Source organism: Myotis davidii, unplaced genomic scaffold (genome assembly GCF_000327345.1).
Source record: "Myotis davidii unplaced genomic scaffold, ASM32734v1 scaffold889, whole genome shotgun sequence".
NCBI classification, from domain to species: domain Eukaryota; kingdom Metazoa; phylum Chordata; class Mammalia; order Chiroptera; family Vespertilionidae; genus Myotis; species Myotis davidii.
Genome location: NW_006299519.1, coordinates 87047 through 92529, shown reverse-complemented (window position 1 = coordinate 92529; position 5483 = coordinate 87047). Strand labels below are relative to the sequence as shown.

The following is a 5483-nucleotide window of genomic DNA, read 5'->3' as shown; positions in this document are numbered from 1 at the left end:
GGGTCTCAGCTTTCTCAGCTAAGAAGGTATGTGTGGTCATGGGGACGGGGGGGTCTAATGAAGTCTGAGAACTATTTGAATCTAGATAGCAAGAATTCTTATTTAGAAATCCCATGGAACTACAGTGGTATTAAGAGCATGGGCTCTGGGCCAGATTGCCTGAGTTTGCAATCTGAGTTTGCTTCAGTACTAATTGTGTAATCTTGTGAGAATTATAAAATCTCTCTGGACCACGGTTTCCTTATCTTTAAAATGAGATGGCTACTAGTACTTACCTAATAGGGTTAAAAATGGAAAGAGAAGCCTTTTGGCTTTCTGAGCAGCACCATGGCAGTGGGCAAGAACAAGCGCCTTACGAAAGGTGGCAAAAAGGGAGCCAAGAAGCAGGCAGTTGATCCATTTTCTAAGAAAGATTGGTATGATGTGAAAGCACCAGCTATGTTCAATATAAGAAATATTGGAAAAACACTGGTTATGAGAACTCAAAGAGCCAAAATTGCAGTTGATGGTCTCAAGGGTAGTGTTTTTGAAGTGAGCCTAGCTGATCTGCAGAATGATGAAGTTGCATTTAGAAAATTCAAGCTAATTACTGAGGATGTTCAGGGCAAAAACTGCCTGACTGATTTCCAAGGCATGGATCTTATCCGTGACAAAATGTGCTCTATGGTTAAGAAGTGGAAGACCATGATTGAAGCTCATGTCGATGACAAGACTACTGATGATTATTTGCTTCATCTCTTCTGTGTTGATTTTACTAAAAAGCACAACAATCAGATTCGGAAGACCTCTTATGCTCAGCATCAGCAAGTTTACCAAATCTGGAAGAAGATGATGGAAATCATGACCTGAGAGGTGCAGACAAATGACTTGAAAGAAGTGGTCAATAAATTTATTCCAGACAGCATTGGAAAGGATGTAGAAAAGGCTTGCCAATCTATTTATCCGCTCCATTATGTCTTTGTTAGAAAAGTCAAAATGCTGAAGAAGCCCAAGTTTGAATTGGGAAAACTCATGGAGCTTCATGGTGAAGGTAGCAGTTCTGTAAAAGCTACTGGGGATGAGACATGCTAAAGTTGAAGGAGCGGATGGATATGAGCCTCCAGCCCAGAATCTGTTTAAAATTCAGACATGTAATGGTAACAAATAAAATAAACCTATTTGTGATTTTAAAAAATGGAAAGAGAAGATAGCATTTAGAATAGTGCCTGCTACATAGTGAATATTCAGCAAATGCTAGTTAAAACTCCTATCCCCTACCTACACACGTTCCCACGTATTAATACTCCTGAAAGGACCTGGAGCTGAGAGTGAGAATTTAAGGGGCCAGTGTGTCCAGGTTAGGCTCAGCAGCAGTTATATCTAAAGAAACACATTAGCCCTACTTTTTGTATATCCTTGTTTCTGAGAAAGGGTAAAAAGCATTTTTCTCTAGAGTACAGTTGGCATTGCTTCTGAATTGCCTAGTGACAGGAGCCTCTCCTCATTCTTTTTATAATCTGATTGTTTTCACCTCAACAGTGTTTTTTAATTGAAGGTTTTTTAAAATTGTTAATTGAGTTCTGCTCCCCTGACCATTTGAAGTCACTGAATCTCAAACAAAATGCTTCAGAAGTCCATAAACATCATTATCTGTAACAGCTTGCTCAGAGTTATTAACTTCCCTACTTTCATTTATTTATTTTAGATGTTTGACAACTAGGCTTTCTTTGCTATAGCCATAATTAGGTGTCATCCTTAAGTGAGCCTCCCAGCTAGGAAGGCATGGGGAGAGTCTAACTAATCTCTTCTCAAATTCAGGGTTTCCACGTTTTCAAGCCTTTGGCTAAGGAAAGAGAATGCGTTTCGGAAATTGATTCCAATGGTACAAAACCCAAAGAGCAGTGGATGTTTTTGAATGACTGGAGTGAGGTCTTTCTAATTCCAACAGAAGAATTTAGCTGCTCATTTTGAAAGGTGGCATCCTCACTGTTGGTAAAGGGATACAGAAGTGGAATTAGGACAGGGAATAAGGAGTACATGAGGGAAATGAAATACAATGCATCAAGCCTTGCTCTGATTCTATGAGTTGCCTCTTTGCTATGAGATCAGAAACAGGGGCATGTTCATTGTTTTGAAGAGTCACACTGAAGCCTAGCAGTATTTTCAGCAAAACAGCACATAATTTGCCTCATGTTTTCATGAGGATGTTTCATCTTGTTTATTAAAAAAGGAAGCACAGTTGAGCTCTTGTCACCACTGGGAACCAGTGAGTTCTCTCTATTCTGCATCTTAAATTACTTTGATATTAAAGAAATGTGACTGTAGACATGAAACAGGAACTGAGCATCCTGTTTACTTCCCTAGAGGCAAAAAACAAATAAAAACCCAGAAAAACAAAAAACACAGGACACCATTGCCAAGGAAGAAATAGAAATCACAGCTGCTGGGTTCCCCATGATTTTTTCCCACTCGTTTTTCAGCCCCCTAATTACTTATCCCTACTTTCTACTTACTTGTGTTTCAACACGTGTTTTTTTCCCCTCTTTCTTATTTGTCCATTTCACCTCCCAGGAAAATGCCAAGGTATGAGTATCTCTCTACTTCTACCATTTGTTCCCTGAGAAGAGTGTGAGCTAATGGTTAAGCACCCACTTACCAGAACACACTATTAACTGTGTAAATTCAGGCCAGTTGCTTCCTTGCCCTATACCTAATTTCTTCATCTGTAAAAGAGATGAAATAGTTCTATATCATAGGGTGGTTGTAAGGACCCCATGAGGGAAAACATATAAAACATCTAAACCAACATAGACTCTTTCTATTATTATATCATTTACCTTCACCCCTCCCCCTGGATTCTGTACTACTTGTCTGGCAATTTAAAGAAAAGAAAGAAAAATTGGCTAAGAGAAACAGAATGGTGAATGCTAATAGTAGCTTTCTGGCGCGTGGGGGAACATTTTTGTGTAAGGCTCTAGAACCATTATTTGAGCCTATATAATACATACAGAAAACTAAGGATATAAGCATAGCTGTTTGTAATTTTTCTGACACCTGTGATAAAGGGCCTCGTTTAGCACACATAGTCTTAAAAATGAACTTCGACTAAAAATTGACCTCAGATGTTGCAGCTTCTGTAGGACAGAAACAGAACTTAAAATATACTAGTATGGCCATGGAGAGAAATATGAATGGATGAGAGAGAGGGTAGTAAAAAAAAAAATAAAGCAAATCAGTTCATTTCCCTACTGCATCTAAGAGACATTTTGCTACACTGACAGTCCAATGACCAGTGTGAAATCGGTTCCATCCCAACTCATTTGGGCTCCATGGCACTTTAACTTGGGCCTCTGATTAACGTGGAGAAGAGGAAATACATATTTGAATGGCTAGAATGATGGTGCCACCATTCTGGAAAGCTCCACTTTATGCCAGCCAGTCAAGGCCTCAAAGGTACACGTGTATCTTGGTTGGCATTATTAATTCTGTTAATAATAAATTAAGCTTTTAATAGTGGAGGATTTAAAACATACAAAATAGATGCATAACATGAACCCCTACATACCCTTCACCTATCTTCAACTTAGGACCAAGCTTGGTTCATTTGTCCCTACCTACTTCTCTATCATATCATTTTATCCATAAGTACTTCAATACATTTCTCTGACACAGAGGTTGGCAAACTCTGGTCTAGGAATCAACCTCCTGTTTTATAAACAAAGCTTATTGCAATGCAACCATGCCCAATTGTTTACCTATTGGCTGCTTCCCACAGAAACCCTATGGTCCACAAGGCCTGAAATATTTACTATTTGCCTTATAAGAAAAAGTTTGCTGACCCTTGCTCTAAAGGATAAGGACTTTTAAAAATGTAACTACAAATAGCATTATTACACCTCCAAAATTAACAATAATTTACTATATAGTAACTTAAAATTGTTTAGGACTTCATACCTTTTAATATATCTTCTTATTTGTTATCTCACTTGAATCTCAATGTCATTAAGGAAAACCTTAATGTCATTTAAATCCCTGTTATAGTAGAAAGAAAAATGTAAGCATAGAAAGTTTTAAAGTGATTTCATCAAAGACAGGCAACTAATAAGCAATTTGAATAAAATTCTGTCTCTACTATATTGTGGCAGGATAAGGAGAAGCTTGAATTCTACAGTATGTGAACAACAAATTCCCTGTATATTTCTCAGTTGTTCCATTTCAAGAGTATTTGACTTGAAGAACCTGGTTTGGGATCTATATTTCAGACATGGCTTGGAGTTAATTTAGGGTGAGCCTTGTTCAGGCAGTAAAAATAAGAGTTTTTATATTGAGTGAGAGTTCCCGTGGAACCACTCAGAGTTTGAAGTGCTCTAGTGGCATCTGGAGAAAAATCTACTTACTGGTAAACCAGTTTCCTAGAATCTTCCTTAGAGAAGAACATGGTGTATTATTTTATAGGCTGAAAAAAAAAGGAGAAATGTGAGGTGTGGAGATGCACTTCAGTTACACAAGTACCCAGAGTCTGGAAGTGCATCCTAGCTTTTTTTTTGTCCCATAAAGCTGTCTGGAAACAAAATAAAAGCCAGACTTTCTCATGAGAAACCTGATGGCACTTTTATTGGTCTACCCGAGAGATGATACTCCACCTTTGGGGAGAAAAATCCAAGAGAGCATATAAAAGTGAGAAATAGTCACAGAAAATCCAATTGTATTTCAGAAGCTATGAGAAAATTAGTTTCCATTTTCACATGACCTGAAAGTCTGCACAATCAAAGGTTGTTTCTGAAGTAGCATCCAGATTGTTTAAAAGGAAAGCTTGTTTATGTTTATAAACTGGCTTTCTTTAAACTGGTTTCCTAGTTAGGCAATTAATTCCTTGAGGATGGTACCATTGCTTGTTAATTTTTGTATTTCCAGAGCCTAAAACTGGATCTGGCAGATAGTGGCGTTTAATATACGTAAGTGGTGTTAAATGGTCATTACATAATGCTAACAGCATTACTTGTGGTGTGAGCACAGTCATATCTCTAGTAATTAAAAAGGAAGCTTTCCCCTCAAATAACAACATTACAGTGGAGAATCCTGGCAGACACCACCTTAACCAAGTGATCGAAGTAACATCACTACTGATAAACCATGTGGATATCATGCAGCCTGCATTTTGCTAAATAATAGCTCCCAATGATATCCACACCCTGATCCCTGGGACCTGTGACTATGTTATATGGCAAACCTTATTGCCAAAAGAGACGTCACAGATGCAGTTGAGATTGGGCCCAGTGTACTCCAAGAGTCCATATGAGAGGGAGGCAGAGAGATATTTGACTTTGGAAGAAGAGAGCACAATGTGATGACAATAGCAGAGATTAGAGTGATGCGGTCACTAGCCACGGAATGGTGAGAGCTTCCAGGAGCTGGAAGAAGCAAGGAACAATTTTCCCTGGAGCCTCCAGAAGGAACAAGGCCTGCCAGCACCTTGGTTTTAGTCCTGTAAGACTCATTTCAGA

At 38.5% G+C, this 5483-nt stretch overlaps 1 pseudogene; it reads left to right on the top strand.

Annotated features, from left to right (window-relative positions):
- The first annotated feature begins 310 nt into the window (after positions 1-310).
- Positions 311-1147, top strand: LOC102767735 (annotated as a pseudogene).
- The last annotated feature ends 4336 nt before the right edge of the window (positions 1148-5483 follow it).